This window comes from Dermacentor variabilis, chromosome 9 (genome assembly GCF_050947875.1).
Source record: "Dermacentor variabilis isolate Ectoservices chromosome 9, ASM5094787v1, whole genome shotgun sequence".
Taxonomy (NCBI): domain Eukaryota; kingdom Metazoa; phylum Arthropoda; class Arachnida; order Ixodida; family Ixodidae; genus Dermacentor; species Dermacentor variabilis.
In genome coordinates this window covers 7513830-7532633 of record NC_134576.1, presented here as the reverse complement: position 1 = coordinate 7532633, position 18804 = coordinate 7513830, and the positions used below count along the sequence as shown (strand labels likewise).

Genomic DNA, 18804 nt, shown 5'->3' with positions numbered 1-18804 from the left:
TTCAGGTAGCATATGTGGGTTTATTGACCAGTTGCCTTCACGCAAAAAGATCACGTTCTCGTGACACCTGCGGCAACGAGGACGTTCCACGTCCGCCGCCAAGGTCTGTGAGTGTTGGCGCTGACTAACACTCCCAGGATTTTATAATGTACACATAAATACTCAAGAAAGCTGATGAGGAAACAGCGCCGCGGTAGCTCAATTGGTAGAGTATCGCACGCGAAATGCGAAAGTTGTAGGTTCGGTTCCCACCTGCGGCAAGTTGTTTTTTCATCCGCTTTTATTTCTAATAATTTATCGTTTCTTCATTCTATTTATTAGGCACAACTAATTTTTCTATGGTGTCCTTAGTGTCAGTGCTTGTTGGTTTCTCATGATATGACTAATAAATAACGGGCCCCTCGGTTAACCCCCTTTCTTCTCGTTTATTACATAACGAGGGTCTCGAATCCGGCAACATTGATGCCTTCAGGTAGCATATGTGGGTTTATTGACCAGTTGCCTTCACGCAAAAAGATCACGTTCTCGTGACACCTGCGGCAACGAGGACGTTCCACGTCCACCGCCAAGGTCTGTGAGTGGTGGCGTTGGCTAACACTCCCAGGGTTTTACTAGTACACATAAATACCTAAGAAAGTTGATGGTGAAAGAGCGCCGCGGTAGCCTAATTGGTAGAGCATCGCACGCGAAATGCGAAGGTTGGGGGTTCGGTTCCCAACGGCGGGAAGTTGTTTTTTCATCCACTTTACCTTCTATTATTTTTTCGTTTCTTCTTTCCATTTATTAAGCACAATAAATTTCACCTATGTTGTCCTTGCTGTCAGTGCTTGTTGGCTTCTCATGATATGACTATAAATATCGGGCCCCTCGGTTAACCCCCTTTCTTCTCGTTTATTACATAACGAGGGTCTCGAATCCGGCAACATTGATGCCTTCAGGTAGCATATGTGGGTTTATTGACCAGTTGCCTTCACGCAAAAAGATCACGTTCTCGTGACACCTGCGGCAACGAGGACGTTCCACGTCCGCCGCCAGCGTCCGTGAGTGGTGGCGCTAGCTAACACTACCAGGATTTTACTAGTACACATAAATACCCAAGAAAGTTGATGGGGAAACAGCGCCGCAGTAGCTCAATTGGTAGAGCATCGCACACGAAATGCGAAGGTTGTGGGTTCGGTTCCCACCTTCGGCAAGTTGTTTTTTCATCCACTTTAATTTCTAATAATTTATCGTTTCTTCAATCTATTTATTAGGCACAACTTATTTCCCCTATGTTGTCCTTGGTGTCAGTGCTTGTTGGAGTCTCATGATATGACTAATAAATAACGGGCCCCTCGGTTAACCCCGTTTCTTCTCGTTTATTACATAACGAGGGTCTCGAATCCGGCAACATTGATGCCTTTAGGTATCATATGTGGGTTTATTGACCAGTTGCCTTCACCCAAAAAGATCACTTTCAAGTGACACTTGCGGCAACGACGACGTTCCACGTCCGCCGCCAAGGTCAGTGAGTGGTGGCGCTGGCTAACACTCCCAGGATTTTACTAGTACACATAAATACCCAAGAAAGTTGATGGGGAAACAGCGCCGCAGTAGCTCAATTGGTAGAGCATCGCACACGAAATGCGAAGGTTGTGGGTTCGGTTCCCACCTTCGGCAAGTTGTTTTTTCATCCACTTTAATTTCTAATAATTTATCGTTTCTTCAATCTATTTATTAGGCACAACTTATTTCCCCTATGTTGTCCTTGGTGTCAGTGCTTGTTGGAGTCTCATGATATGACTAATAAATAACGGGCCCCTCGGTTAACCCCGTTTCTTCTCGTTTATTACATAACGAGGGTCTCGAATCCGGCAACATTGATGCCTTTAGGTATCATATGTGGGTTTATTGACCAGTTGCCTTCACCCAAAAAGATCACTTTCTCGTGACACTTGCGGCAACGACGACGTTCAACGTCCGCCGCCAAGGTCAGTGAGTGGTGGCGCTGGCTAACATTCCCAGGATTTTACTAGTACACATAAATACTCAAGAAAGCTGATGGGGAAACAGCGCCGCGGTAGCTCAATTGGTAGAGCATCGCACGCGAAATGCGAAGGTTGTAGGTTCGGTTCCCACTTGCGGCAATTTGTTTTTTCATCCGCTTTAATTTCTAATAATTTATCGTTTCGTCAGTCTGTTTATTAGGCACAACTAATTTCCCCTATGTTGTCCTTGGTGTCTGTGCTTGTTGGTTTCTCATGATATGACTACTAAATAACGGGCCCCTCGGTTAACCCCCTTTCTTCTCGTTTATTAGAAAACGAGGGTCTCGAATCCGGCAACATTGATGCCTTCAGGTAGCATATATTGGTTTTTTCACCAGTTTCCTTCACCCAAAAAGATCCAGTTCTCATGATGCCTGTGGCATCGAGGACGTTCCACGTCCGCCGCCAAGGTCAGTGAGTGGTGGCGTTGGCTAACACTCCCAGGATTTTACTAGTATACATAAGTACCCAACAAAGTAGATGGGGAAACAGCACCGCGGTAGCTCAATAGGTAGAGCATCTCCCGCGAAAGGCGAAGGTTGTGGGTTCGGTTCCCACCTGCGGGAAGTTGTTTTTTCATCCACTTTAATTTCTAATAATTTATCGTTTCTCCATTCTATTTATTAGGCACAACTAATTTCCCCTATGTTGTCCTTGGTGTCAGTGCTTGTTGGAGTCTCATGATATGACTAATAAATATCGGGCCCCTCGGTTAACCCCTTTTCTTCTCGTTTATTACATAACGAGGGTCTCGAATCCGGCAACATTGATGCCTTCAGGTAGCATATGTGGGTTTATTGACCAGTTGCCTTCACCCAAAAAGATCACGTTCTCGTGACGCCTGCGGCAACGAGGATGTTCCACGTCCGCCGCCAAGGTCTGTGAGTGGTGGCGTTGGCTAACACTCCCAGGGTTTTACTAGTACACATAAATGCCTAAGAAAGTTGATGGTGAAACAGCGCCGCGGTAGCCTATTTGGTAGAGCATCGCACGCGAAATGCGAAGGTTGGGGGTTCGGTTCCCAACTGCGGGAAGTTGTTTTTTCATCCACTTGAACTTCTATTAATTTATCGTTTCTTCATTCCATTTATTAAGCACAACTAATTTTCCCTATGTTGTCCTTGCTGTCAGTGCTTGTCGGCTTCTCATGATATGACTAATTAATATCGGGCCCTTCGGTTAACCCCCTTTCTTCTCTTTATTACATAACGAGGGTCTCGAATCCGGCAACATTGATGCCTTGAGGTAGCATATGTGGGTTTATTGACCAGTTGCCTTCACGCAAAAAGATCACGTTCTCTTAACACCTGCGGCAACAAGGACGTTCCACGTCCGCCGACAAAGTCAGTGAGTGGTGGCGCTGGCTAACACTCCCAGGATTTTACTAGTACACATAAATACCCAAGAAAGTTGATGGGGAAACAGCGCCGCGGTATCTCAATTGGTAGAGCATCGCACGCGAAATGCGAAGGTTGCGGGTTCGGTTCCCACCTTCGGCAAGTTGTTTTTTCATCCACTTTAATTTCTAATAATTTATCGTTTCTTCAATCTATTTATTAGGCACAACTTATTTCCCCTATGTTGTCCTTGGTGTCAGTGCTTGTTGGAGTCTCATGATATGACTAATAAATAACGGGCCCCTCGGTTAACCCCGTTTCTTCTCGTTTATTACATAACGAGGGTCTCGAATCCGGCAACATTGATGCCTTTAGGTATCATATGTGGGTTTATTGACCAGTTGCCTTCACCCAAAAAGATCACTTTCTCGTGACACTTGCGGCAACGACGACGTTCCACGTCCGCCGCCAAGGTCAGTGAGTGGTGGCGCTGGCTAACACTCCCAGGATTTTACTAGTACACATAAATACTCAAGAAAGCTGATGGGGAAACAGCGCCGCGGTAGCTCAATTGGTAGAGCATCGCACGCGAAATGCGAAGGTTGTAGGTTCGGTTCCCACTTGCGGCAATTTGTTTTTTCATCCGCTTTAATTTCTAATAATTTATCGTTTCGTCATTCTATTTATTAGGCACAACTAATTTCCCCTATGTTGTCCTTGGTGTCAGTGCTTGTTGGTTTCTCATGATATGACTAATAAATAACGGGCCCCTCGGTTAACCCCCTTTCTTCTGTGTTTATTACATAACGAGGGTCTCGAAACCGGCAACATTGATGCCTTCAGGTAGCATATGTGGGTTTATTGACCAGTTGCCTTCACCCAAAAAGATCACTTTCTGGTGACACCTGCGGCAACGACGACGTTCAACGTCCGCCGCCAAGGTCAGTGAGTGGTGGCGCTGGCTAACATTCCCAGGATTTTACTAGTACACATAAATACTCAAGAAAGCTGATGGGGAAACAGCGCCGCGGTAGCTCAATTGGTAGAGCATCGCACGCGAAATGCGAAGGTTGTAGGTTCGGTTCCCACTTGCGGCAATTTGTTTTTTCATCCGCTTTAATTTCTAATAATTTATCGTTTCGTCATTCTGTTTATTAGGCACAACTAATTTCCCCTATGTTGTCCTTGGTGTCTGTGCTTGTTGGTTTCTCATGATATGACTAATAAATAACGGGCCCCTCGGTTAACCCCCTTTCTTCTCGTTTATTAGAAAACGAGGGTCTCGAATCCGGCAACATTGATGCCTTCAGGTAGCATATATTGGTTTTTTCACCAGTTTCCTTCACCCAAAAAGATCCAGTTCTCATGATGCCTGTGGCATCGAGGACGTTCCACGTCCGCCGCCAAGGTCAGTGAGTGGTGGCGTTGGCTAACACTCCCAGGATTTTACTAGTATACATAAGTACCCAACAAAGTAGATGGGGAAACAGCACCGCGGTAGCTCAATAGGTAGAGCATCTCCCGCGAAAGGCGAAGGTTGTGGGTTCGGTTCCCACCTGCGGGAAGTTGTTTTTTCATCCACTTTAATTTCTAATAATTTATCGTTTCTCCATTCTATTTATTAGGCACAACTAATTTCCCCTATGTTGTCCTTGGTGTCAGTGCTTGTTGGAGTCTCATGATATGACTAATAAATATCGGGCCCCTCGGTTAACCCCTTTTCTTCTCGTTTATTACATAACGAGGGTCTCGAATCCGGCAACATTGATGCCTTCAGGTAGCATATGTGGGTTTATTGACCAGTTGCCTTCACGCAAAAAGATCACGTTCTCTTAACACCTGCGGCAACAAGGACGTTCCACGTCCGCCGACAAAGTCAGTGAGTGGTGGCGCTGGCTAACACTCCCAGGATTTTACTAGTACACATAAATACCCAAGAAAGTTGATGGGGAAACAGCGCCGCGGTATCTCAATCGGTAGAGCATCGCACGCGAAATGCGAAGGTTGCGGGTTCGGTTCCCACCTGCAGCAAGTTGTTTTTTCATCCGCTTTAATTTCTAATAATTTATCGTTTCTTCATGCCATTTATTAGGCACAATTATTTCACCTATGTGGTCTTTGCTGTCAGTGCTTGTTGGCTTCTCATGATATGACTAATAGATATCGGGCCCCTCGGTTAACCCCCTTTCTTCTCGTTTATTACATAACGAGGGTCTCGAATCCGGCAACATTGATGCCTTCAGGTAGCATATGTGGGTTTATTGACCAGTTGCCTTCACGCAAAAAGATCACGTTCTCGTGACACCTGCGGCAACGAGGACGTTCCACGTCCACCGCCAAGGTCTGTGAGTGGTGGCGTTGGCTAACACTCCCAGGGTTTTACTAGTACACATAAATACCTAAGAAAGTTGATGGTGAAAGAGCGCCGCGGTAGCCTAATTGGTAGAGCATCGCACGCGAAATGCGAAGGTTGGGGGTTCGGTTCCCAACGGCGGGAAGTTGTTTTTTCATCCACTTTACCTTCTATTATTTTTTCGTTTCTTCTTTCCATTTATTAAGCACAATAAATTTCACCTATGTTGTCCTTGCTGTCAGTGCTTGTTGGCTTCTCATGATATGACTATAAATATCGGGCCCCTCGGTTAACCCCCTTTCTTCTCGTTTATTACATAACGAGGGTCTCGAATCCGGCAACATTGATGCCTTCAGGTAGCATATGTGGGTTTATTGACCAGTTGCCTTCACGCAAAAAGATCACGTTCTCGTGACACCTGCGGCAACGAGGACATTCCACGTCCGCCGCCAGCGTCCGTGAGTGGTGGCGCTGGCTAACACTACCAGGATTTTACTAGTACACATAAATACCCAAGAAAGTTGATGGGGAAACAGCGCCGCAGTAGCTCAATTGGTAGAGCATCGCACACGAAATGCGAAGGTTGTGGGTTCGGTTCCCACCTTCGGCAAGTTGTTTTTTCATCCACTTTAATTTCTAATAATTTATCGTTTCTTCAATCTATTTATTAGGCACAACTTATTTCCCCTATGTTGTCCTTGGTGTCAGTGCTTGTTGGAGTCTCATGATATGACTAATAAATAACGGGCCCCTCGGTTAACCCCCTTTCTTCTGTGTTTATTACATAACGAGGGTCTCGAAACCGGCAACATTGATGCCTTCAGGTAGCATATGTGGGTTTATTGACCAGTTGCCTTCACCCAAAAAGATCACTTTCTGGTGACACCTGCGGCAACGACGACGTTCAACGTCCGCCGCCAAGGTCAGTGAGTGGTGGCGCTGGCTAACATTCCCAGGATTTTACTAGTACACATAAATACTCAAGAAAGCTGATGGGGAAACAGCGCCGCGGTAGCTCAATTGGTAGAGCATCGCACGCGAAATGCGAAGGTTGTAGGTTCGGTTCCCACTTGCGGCAATTTGTTTTTTTCATCCGCTTTAATTTCTAATAATTTATCGTTTCGTCATTCTGTTTATTAGGCACAACTAATTTCCCCTATGTTGTCCTTGGTGTCTGTGCTTGTTGGTTTCTCATGATATGACTAATAAATAACGGGCCCCTCGGTTAACCCCCTTTCTTCTCGTTTATTAGAAAACGAGGGTCTCGAATCCGGCAACATTGATGCCTTCAGGTAGCATATATTGGTTTTTTCACCAGTTTCCTTCACCCAAAAAGATCCAGTTCTCATGATGCCTGTGGCATCGAGGACGTTCCACGTCCGCCGCCAAGGTCAGTGAGTGGTGGCGTTGGCTAACACTCCCAGGATTTTACTAGTATACATAAGTACCCAACAAAGTAGATGGGGAAACAGCACCGCGGTAGCTCAATAGGTAGAGCATCTCCCGCGAAAGGCGAAGGTTGTGGGTTCGGTTCCCACCTGCGGGAAGTTGTTTTTTCATCCACTTTAATTTCTAATAATTTATCGTTTCTCCATTCTATTTATTAGGCACAACTAATTTCCCCTATGTTGTCCTTGGTGTCAGTGCTTGTTGGAGTCTCATGATATGACTAATAAATATCGGGCCCCTCGGTTAACCCCTTTTCTTCTCGTTTATTACATAACGAGGGTCTCGAATCCGGCAACATTGATGCCTTCAGGTAGCATATGTGGGTTTATTGACCAGTTGCCTTCACGCAAAAAGATCACGTTCTCTTAACACCTGCGGCAACAAGGACGTTCCACGTCCGCCGACAAAGTCAGTGAGTGGTGGCGCTGGCTAACACTCCCAGGATTTTACTAGTACACATAAATACCCAAGAAAGTTGATGGGGAAACAGCGCCGCGGTATCTCAATCGGTAGAGCATCGCACGCGAAATGCGAAGGTTGCGGGTTCGGTTCCCACCTGCAGCAAGTTGTTTTTTCATCCGCTTTAATTTCTAATAATTTATCGTTTCTTCATGCCATTTATTAGGCACAATTATTTCACCTATGTGGTCTTTGCTGTCAGTGCTTGTTGGCTTCTCATGATATGACTAATAGATATCGGGCCCCTCGGTTAACCCCCTTTCTTCTCGTTTATTACATAACGAGGGTCTCGAATCCGGCAACATTGATGCCTTCAGGTAGCATATGTGGGTTTATTGACCAGTTGCCTTCACGCAAAAAGATCACGTTCTCGTGACACCTGCGGCAACGAGGACGTTCCACGTCCACCGCCAAGGTCTGTGAGTGGTGGCGTTGGCTAACACTCCCAGGGTTTTACTAGTACACATAAATACCTAAGAAAGTTGATGGTGAAAGAGCGCCGCGGTAGCCTAATTGGTAGAGCATCGCACGCGAAATGCGAAGGTTGGGGGTTCGGTTCCCAACGGCGGGAAGTTGTTTTTTCATCCACTTTACCTTCTATTATTTTTTCGTTTCTTCTTTCCATTTATTAAGCACAATAAATTTCACCTATGTTGTCCTTGCTGTCAGTGCTTGTTGGCTTCTCATGATATGACTATAAATATCGGGCCCCTCGGTTAACCCCCTTTCTTCTCGTTTATTACATAACGAGGGTCTCGAATCCGGCAACATTGATGCCTTCAGGTAGCATATGTGGGTTTATTGACCAGTTGCCTTCACGCAAAAAGATCACGTTCTCGTGACACCTGCGGCAACGAGGACGTTCCACGTCCGCCGCCAGCGTCCGTGAGTGGTGGCGCTGGCTAACACTACCAGGATTTTACTAGTACACATAAATACCCAAGAAAGTTGATGGGGAAACAGCGCCGCAGTAGCTCAATTGGTAGAGCATCGCACACGAAATGCGAAGGTTGTGGGTTCGGTTCCCACCTTCGGCAAGTTGTTTTTTCATCCACTTTAATTTCTAATAATTTATCGTTTCTTCAATCTATTTATTAGGCACAACTTATTTCCCCTATGTTGTCCTTGGTGTCAGTGCTTGTTGGAGTCTCATGATATGACTAATAAATAACGGGCCCCTCGGTTAACCCCCTTTCTTCTCGTTTATTAGAAAACGAGGGTCTCGAATCCGGCAACATTGATGCCTTCAGGTAGCATATATTGGTTTTTTCACCAGTTCCCTTCACCCAAAAAGATCCAGTTCTCATGATGCCTGTGGCATCGAGGACGTTCCACGTCCGCCGCCAAGGTCAGTGAGTGGTGGCGTTGGCTAACACTCCCAGGATTTTACTAGTATACATAAGTACCCAACAAAGTAGATGGGGAAACAGCACCGCGGTAGCTCAATAGGTAGAGCATCTCCCGCGAAAGGCGAAGGTTGTGGGTTCGGTTCCCACCTGCGGGAAGTTGTTTTTTCATCCACTTTAATTTCTAATAATTTATCGTTTCTCCATTCTATTTATTAGGCACAACTAATTTCCCCTATGTTGTCCTTGGTGTCAGTGCTTGTTGGAGTCTCATGATATGACTAATAAATATCGGGCCCCTCGGTTAACCCCTTTTCTTCTCGTTTATTACATAACGAGGGTCTCGAATCCGGCAACATTGATGCCTTCAGGTAGCATATGTGGGTTTATTGACCAGTTGCCTTCACCCAAAAAGATCACGTTCTCGTGACGCCTGCGGCAACGAGGATGTTCCACGTCCGCCGCCAAGGTCTGTGAGTGGTGGCGTTGGCTAACACTCCCAGGGTTTTACTAGTACACATAAATGCCTAAGAAAGTTGATGGTGAAACAGCGCCGCGGTAGCCTATTTGGTAGAGCATCGCACGCGAAATGCGAAGGTTGGGGGTTCGGTTCCCAACTGCGGGAAGTTGTTTTTTCATCCACTTGAACTTCTATTAATTTATCGTTTCTTCATTCCATTTATTAAGCACAACTAATTTCCCCTATGTTGTCCTTGCTGTCAGTGCTTGTTGGCTTCTCATGATATGACTAATTAATATCGGGCCCTTCGGTTAACCCCCTTTCTTCTCTTTATTACATAACGAGGGTCTCGAATCCGGCAACATTGATGCCTTGAGGTAGCATATGTGGGTTTATTGACCAGTTGCCTTCACGCAAAAAGATCACGTTCTCTTAACACCTGCGGCAACAAGGACGTTCCACGTCCGCCGACAAAGTCAGTGAGTGGTGGCGCTGGCTAACACTCCCAGGATTTTACTAGTACACATAAATACCCAAGAAAGTTGATGGGGAAACAGCGCCGCGGTATCTCAATTGGTAGAGCATCGCACGCGAAATGCGAAGGTTGCGGGTTCGGTTCCCACCTGCAGCAAGTTGTTTTTTCATCCGCTTTAATTTCTAATAATTTATCGTTTCTTCATGCCATTTATTAGGCACAATTATTTCACCTATGTGGTCTTTGCTGTCAGTGCTTGTTGGCTTCTCATGATATGACTAATAGATATCGGGCCCCTCGGTTAACCCCCTTTCTTCTCGTTTATTACATAACGAGGGTCTCGAATCCGGCAACATTGATGCCTTCAGGTAGCATATGTGGGTTTATTGACCAGTTGCCTTCACACAAAAAGATCACGTTCTCGTGACGCCTGCGGCAACGAGGACGTTCCACGTCCGCCGACAAAGTCAGTGAGTGGTGGCGCTGGCTAACACCCCCAGGATTTTACTAGTACACATAAATACCCAAGAAAGTTGATGGGGAAACAGCGCCGCGGTAGCTCAATTGGTAGAGCATCGCACGCGAAATGCGAAGGTTGCGGGTTCGGTTCCCACGTGCAGCAAGTTGTTTTTTCATCCGCTTTAATTTCTAATAATTTATCGTTTCTTCATGCCATTTATTAGGCACAATTATTTCACCTATGTGGTCTTTGCTGTCAGTGCTTGTTGGCTTCTCATGATATGACTAATAAATATCGGGCCCCTCGGTTAACCTCCTTTCATCTCGTTTATTAGATAACGAGGGTCTCGAATCCGGCAACATTGATGCCTTCAGGTAGCATATGTGGGTTTATTGACCAGTTGCCTTCACCCAAAAAGATCACTTTCTCGTGACACTTGCGGCAACGACGACGTTCCACGTCCGCCGCCAAGGTCAGTGAGTGGTGGCGCTGGCTAACACTCCCAGGATTTTACTAGTACACATAAATACTCAAGAAAGCTGATGGGGAAACAGCGCCGCGGTAGCTCAATTGGTAGAGCATCGCACGCGAAATGCGAAGGTTGTAGGTTCGGTTCCCACTTGCGGCAATTTGTTTTTTCATCCGCTTTAATTTCTAATAATTTATCGTTTCGTCATTCTGTTTATTAGGCACAACTAATTTCCCCTATGTTGTCCTTGGTGTCTGTGCTTGTTGGTTTCTCATGATATGACTAATAAATAACGGGCCCCTCGGTTAACCCCCTTTCTTCTCGTTTATTAGAAAACGAGGGTCTCGAATCCGGCAACATTGATGCCTTCAGGTAGCATATATTGGTTTTTTCACCAGTTTCCTTCACCCAAAAAGATCCAGTTCTCATGATGCCTGTGGCATCGAGGACGTTCCACGTCCGCCGCCAAGGTCAGTGAGTGGTGGCGTTCGCTAACACTCCCAGGATTTTACTAGTATACATAAGTACCCAACAAAGTAGATGGGGAAACAGCACCGCGGTAGCTCAATAGGTAGAGCATCTCCCGCGAAAGGCGAAGGTTGTGGGTTCGGTTCCCACCTGCGGGAAGTTGTTTTTTCATCCACTTTAATTTCTAATAATTTATCGTTTCTCCATTCTATTTATTAGGCACAACTAATTTCCCCTATGTTGTCCTTGGTGTCAGTGCTTGTTGGAGTCTCATGATATGACTAATAAATATCGGGCCCCTCGGTTAACCCCTTTTCTTCTCGTTTATTACATAACGAGGGTCTCGAATCCGGCAACATTGATGCCTTCAGGTAGCATATGTGGGTTTATTGACCAGTTGCCTTCACCCAAAAAGATCACGTTCTCGTGACGCCTGCGGCAACGAGGATGTTCCACGTCCGCCGCCAGGGTCTGTGAGTGGTGGCGTTGGCTAACACTCCCAGGGTTTTACTAGTACACATAAATGCTTAAGAAAGTTGATGGTGAAACAGCGCCGCGGTAGCCTATTTGGTAGAGCATCGCACGCGAAATGCGAAGGTTGGGGGTTCGGTTCCCAACTGCGGGAAGTTGTTTTTTCATCCACTTGAACTTCTATTAATTTATCGTTTCTTCATTCCATTTATTAAGCACAACTAATTTCCCCTATGTTGTCCTTGCTGTCAGTGCTTGTTGGCTTCTCATGATATGACTAATTAATATCGGGCCCTTCGGTTAACCCCCTTTCTTCTCTTTATTACATAACGAGGGTCTCGAATCCGGCAACATTGATGCCTTGAGGTAGCATATGTGGGTTTATTGACCAGTTGCCTTCACGCAAAAAGATCACGTTCTCTTAACACCTGCGGCAACAAGGACGTTCCACGTCCGCCGACAAAGTCAGTGAGTGGTGGCGCTGGCTAACACTCCCAGGATTTTACTAGTACACATAAATACCCAAGAAAGTTGATGGGGAAACAGCGCCGCGGTATCTCAATTGGTAGAGCATCGCACGCGAAATGCGAAGGTTGCGGGTTCGGTTCCCACCTGCAGCAAGTTGTTTTTTCATCCGCTTTAATTTCTAATAATTTATCGTTTCTTCATGCCATTTATTAGGCACAATTATTTCACCTATGTGGTCTTTGCTGTCAGTGCTTGTTGGCTTCTCATGATATGACTAATAGATATCGGGCCCCTCGGTTAACCCCCTTTCTTCTCGTTTATTACATAACGAGGGTCTCGAATCCGGCAACATTGATGCCTTCAGGTAGCATATGTGGGTTTATTGACCAGTTGCCTTCACACAAAAAGATCACGTTCTCGTGACGCCTGCGGCAACGAGGACGTTCCACGTCCGCCGACAAAGTCAGTGAGTGGTGGCGCTGGCTAACACCCCCAGGATTTTACTAGTACACATAAATACCCAAGAAAGTTGATGGGGAAACAGCGCCGCGGTAGCTCAATTGGTAGAGCATCGCACGCGAAATGCGAAGGTTGCGGGTTCGGTTCCCACGTGCAGCAAGTTGTTTTTTCATCCGCTTTAATTTCTAATAATTTATCGTTTCTTCATGCCATTTATTAGGCACAATTATTTCACCTATGTGGTCTTTGCTGTCAGTGCTTGTTGGCTTCTCATGATATGACTAATAAATATCGGGCCCCTCGGTTAACCTCCTTTCATCTCGTTTATTAGATAACGAGGGTCTCGAATCCGGCAACATTGATGCCTTCAGGTAGCATATGTGGGTTTATTGACCAGTTGCCTTCACGCAAAAAGATCACGTTCTTGTGACACCTGCGGCAACGAGGACGTTCCACGTCCGCCGACAAAGTCAGTGAGTGGTGGCGCTGGCTAACACTCCGAGGATTTTTCTAGTACACATAAATACCCAAGAAAGTTGATGGGGAAACAGCGCCGCGGTAGCTCAATTGGTAGAGCATCGCACGCGAAATGCGAAGGTTGGGGGTTCGGTTCCCAACGGCGGGAAGTTTTTTCATCCACTTTACCTTCTATTAATTTATCGTTTCTTCTTTCCATTTATTAAGCACAATAAATTTCACCTATGTTGTCCTTGCTGTCAGTGCTTGTTGGCTTCTCATGATATGACTAATAAATATCGGGCCCCTCAGTTAACCTCCTTTCATCTCGTTTATTAGATAACGAGGGTCTCGAATCCGGCAACATTGATGCCTTCAGGTAGCATATGTGGGTTTATTGACCAGTTGCCTTCACACAAAAAGATCACCTTCTCGTGACGCCTGCGGCAACGAGGACGTTCCACGTCCGCCGACAAAGTCAGTGAGTGGTGGCGCTGGCTAACACTCCCAGGATTTTACTAGTACACATAAATACCCAAGAAAGTTGATGGGGAAACAGCGCCGCGGTAGCTCAATTGGTAGAGCATCGCACGCGAAATGCGAAGGTTGCGGGTTCGGTTCCCACGTGCAGCAAGTTGTTTTTTCATCCGCTTTAATTTCTAATAATTTATCGTTTCTTCATGCCATTTATTAGGCACAATTATTTCACCTATGTGGTCTTTGCTGTCAGTGCTTGTTGGCTTCTCATGATATGACTAATAAATATCAGGCCCCTCGGCTAACCCCCTTTCTTCTCGTTTATTACACAACCAGGGTCTCGAATCCGGCAACATTGATGCCTTCAGGTAGCATATGTGGGTTTATTGACCAGTTGCCTTCACGCAAAAAGATCACGTTCTCGTGACACCTGCGGCAACGAGGACGTTCCACGTCCGCCGCCAAGTTCTGTGAGTTTTGGCGCTGACTAACACTCCCAGGGTTTTATAATGTACACATAAATACTCAAGAAAGCTGATGGGGAAACAGCGCCGCGGTAGCTCAATTGGTAAAGCATCGCACGCGAATTGCGAAGGTTGTAGGTTCGGTTCCCACCTGCGGCAAGTTGTTTTTTCATCCGCTTTAATTTCTAATAATTTATCGTTTCTTCATTCTATCTTTAGGCACAGCTAATTTCCCCTATGTTGTCCGTGGTGTCAGTGCTTGTTGGAGTCTCATGATATGACTAATAAATAATGGGCCCCTCGGTTAACCCCCTTTCTTCTCGTTTATTACATAACGAGGGTCTCGAATCCGGCAACATTGATGCCTTCAGGTAGCATATGTGGGTTTATTGACCAGTTGCCTTCACGCAAAAAGATCACGTTCTCGTGACACCTGCGGCAACGAGGACGTTCCACGTACGCCGCCAACGTCAGTGAGTGGTGACGCTGGCTAACACTACCAGGATTTTGCTAGTACACATAAATACCCAAGAAAGTTGATGGGGAAAGAGCGCCGCGGTAGCTCAATTGGTAGAGCATCGCACGCGAAATGCGAAGGTTGTGGGTTCGGTTCCCACCTGCGGGAAGTTGTTTTTTCATCCACTTTAATTTCTATTAATTTATCGTTTCTTCATTCCATTTATTAAGCACAATTAATTTCACCTATGTTGTCCTTGCTGTCAGTGCTTGTTGGCTTCTCATGATACGACTAATAGATATCGGGCCCCTCGGTTAACCCCCTTTCTTCTCGTTTAATACATAACGAGGGTCTCGAATCCGGCAACATTGATGCCTTCAGGTAGCATATGTGGGTTTATTGACCAGTTGCCTTCACCCAAAAAGATCACGTTCTCGTGACTCCCTGCGGCAACGAGGACGTTCCACGTCCGCCGCCAAGGTCAGTGAGTGGTGGCGCTGGCTAACACTCCCAGGATTTTACTAGTACATATAAGTACCCAAGAAAGTTGATGCGGAAACAGCACCACGGTAGCTCAATTGGTAGAGCATCGCACGCGAAATGCGAAGGCTGTGGGTTCGGTTCCCACCTTCGGCAAGTTGTTTTTTCATCCACTTTAATTTCTAATAATTTATCGTTTCCTCATTCTATTTTTAGGCACAACTAATTTCCCCTCTGTTGTCCTTTGTGTCAGTGCTTGTAGGCTTCTCATGATATGACTAATAAATAACGGGCCCGTCGGTTAACCCCTTTCTTCTCGTTTATTACATAACGAGGGTCTCGAATCCGGCAACATTGATGCCTTCAGGTAGCATATGTGGGTTTATTGACCAGTTGCCTTCACCCAAAAGATCACGTTCTCGTGACGCATGCGGCAACGAGGACGTTCCACGTCCGCCGCCAAGGTCTGTGAGTGGTGGCGCTGGCTAACACTCTCAGGGTTTTACTAGTACACATAAATACCCTAGAAAGTTGATGGGGAAACAACGCCGCGGTAGCTCAATTGGTAGAGTATCGCACGCGAAATGCGAAGGTTGTGGGTTCGGTTCCCACCTGCGGCAAGTTGTTTTTTCATGAACTTTAATTTCTAATAATTTATCCTTGCTTCATGCCATTATTAGGCACAACTAATTTTCCCTATGTTGTCCTTGCTGTCAGTGCTTGTTGGCTTCTCATGATATGACTAATAAATATCGGACCCCTCGGTTAACCCCCTTTCTTCTCGTTTATTACATCTGTACCATACCGGTATACCGTACAGGTGTACCGCAACGATCCGTACTGGGGCCCCTGCTTTTTCTCATCTATATTAATGACCTTCCTGACTGTATCTCTAACTCAATCATTAGGCTGTTCGCGGACGACTGCGTCATCTACCACAAAATAACTAACCTTAATGATTCCAGTAAGCTTCAAGATGATCTGGTTAGTGTATCAAATTGGTGTAACAAATGGCAAATGCAGCTTAACACAAATAAATGCAAACATATGCGTGTCTCCTACCGCTCTGCCCCTTTTGATCCGCCCCCTATTCTATTAATGGTACTGTCCTGTCGGTTGTTAACTCTTATATGTATCTTGGCCTGCATATTGCTAGCAATCTTTCGTGGAACATGCATGTTGAATATATCACTAACAATGCTAACAGAACATTAGGTTATCTAAGACGTAACTTTGTATCCGCTCCGACCTCTCTAAAGCTTACCATGTTCAAAACACTCGTCCGTCCAAAATTAGAATATGCGAATGCCATATGGGACCCTGCTCATTCCAATCTCATTATTTCACTTGAAAGCATTCAGAACCGTGCAGCGCGCTTTATCCTCTCTTATTATTCACGTCATTCTAGCGTAACATCCATGAAAAAAACAATAGATCTACCTGACCTTTCACTACGTCGCAAGCATTCTCGCCTTTGTCTTTTTCATAAAATATACTACTTCAATCCTTTCTTGAAAGAAAATATCTTCACCAGACCCAGTTACATCTCATCTCGCATCGATCATCAACACAAAGTTGAAGTGCCATATTTCCGCACTAATTTATACCATTCTTCATTCTTACCAAGAACCGCCACTGCATGGAAACGCCTTCCCGCCTCCTTATACACCATTTGTGACCGCAACAAATTCAAGCTTGCTGTTCAAAGTGCCTTATAGTTCCTTCATTATTTTTTAATTTTTCTCTCGTTCTGCAAATAATGTTCTCTACCACTCCTTTCTGTTGTGCCTGCCGGCCTTGAAAGTAGGTACAATAAATAAATAAATAAACGAGGGTCGCGAATCCGGCAACATTGATGCCTTAAGGTAACATATGTGGGTTTATTCACCAATTTCCTTCACCCAAAAAGATCACGTTCTCGTGACGCCTGCGGCAACGAGGACGCTCCACGTCCGCCGCCAAGGTCTGTGAGTGGTGGCGCTGGCTAACACTCCCAGGGTTTAATAGTACACAAAAATACGTAAGAAAGTTGATGGTGAAACTGCGCCACGATAGCTTAATTGGTAGAGCATCGCACGCAAAATGCGAAGGTTGTGGGTTCGGTTCCCACCTTCGGCAAGTTGTTTTTTCATCCACTTTAATTTCTAATAATTAATCGTTTCTTCATTCCACTTATTAAGCTTAACTAATTTCCCCTATGTTGTCCTTGCTGTCAGTCCTTGTTGGCTTCTCATGATATGACTAATAAATATCGGGCCCCTCGGTTAACCCCCTTTCTTCTCGTTGATTACATAACGAGGGTCTCGAATCCAGCATGATTGATGCCTTCAGGTAGCATATGTGGGTTTATTGACCAGATGCCTTCACCCAAAAAGATCACTTTTTCGTGACGCCTGTTTCAACGAGGACGTTCCACGTCCGCCGCCAAGGTCTGTGAGTGGTGGCGCTGGCTAACACTCCCAGGGTTTTCTAGTACACATATATACCCAAGAAAGTTGATGGGGAAACAGCGCCGCGGTAGCTCAATTGGTAGAGCATCGCACGCGAAATGCGAAGGTTGTGTGTTCGGTTCCCACTTCGCCAAGTTGTTTTTTCAACCAGTTTAATTTCTATTAACTTATCGTTTCCTCATTCCATTTATTAAGCACCACTAATTTCCCCTATGTTGTCCTTGCTGTCAGTGCTTGTTGGCTTCTCATGATATGACTAATAAATATCGGGCCGCTCGGTTAACCCCCTTTCTTCTCGTTTATTACATAACGAGGGTCTCGAATCCGGAAACATTGATGCCTTCAGGTAGCATATGTGGGTTTATTGACCAGTTGCCTTCACGCAAAATGATCACGTTCTCGTGACACCTGCGGCAACGGGGACGTTCCACTTCCGCCGCCGCCGTCAGTGAGTGGTGGCGCTAGCAACACTACCAGGATTTTACTAGTACACATAAATACCCAAGAAAGTTGATGGGGAAACAGCGCCGCGGTAGCTCAATTGTTAGAGCATCGCACGCGAAATGCGAAGGTTGGTGGTTCGGTTCCCAACTGCGGGAAGTTGCTTTTCATCCGCTTTAATTTCTAACAATTTATCGTTTCTTCATGCCATTAATTAGGCACAAATAATTTCACCTATGTTGTCCTTGCTGTCAGTGCTTGTTGGCTTCTCATGATATGAGTAATAAATATCAGGTCTCTCGGTTAAGCCCCTTTCTTCTCGTTTATTACATAACGAGGGTCTCGAATCCGGCAACATTGATGCCTCAAGGTAACATATGTGGGTTTATTGACCAGTTGCCTTCACGCAAAAAGATCACGTTCTCGTGACACCTGCGGCAACGAGGACGTACCACGTCCGCCGCCAAGGTCTGTGAGTGGTGGCGCTGGCTAACACTCCCAGGGTTTTATAATGTACACCTAATACCCAAGAAAGTTGATGGGGAAACAGCGCCGCGGTAGCTCAATTGGTAGAGCATCGCACGCGAAATGCGAAGGTTGTGGGTTCGGTTCCCACCTGCGGCAAGTTGTTTTTTCATCCGCTTTAATTTCTAATAATTTATCGTTTCTTCATGGCATTTATTAGGCACAAATAATTTCACCTATGTTGTCCTTGCTGTCAGTCCTTGTTGGCTTCTCATGATATGACTAATAAACATCGCGCCCCTCGGTTAACCCCCTTTCTTCTCTTTATTACATAACGAGGGTCTCGAATCCGGCAACATTGATGCCTTCAGGTAGCATATGTGGGTTTATTGACCAGTTGCCTTCACGCAAAA

General features: G+C 45.7%; 1 non-coding gene across 1 annotated transcript; it reads left to right on the top strand.

Moving 5' to 3' along the window:
- The first annotated feature begins 18477 nt into the window (after nt 1-18477).
- On the top strand, nt 18478-18550 carry TRNAS-CGA (transfer RNA serine (anticodon CGA)). Its single transcript has one exon. It is a non-coding gene; the product is annotated as a tRNA-Ser (tRNA).
- Nucleotides 18551-18804: the final 254 nt, after the last annotated feature.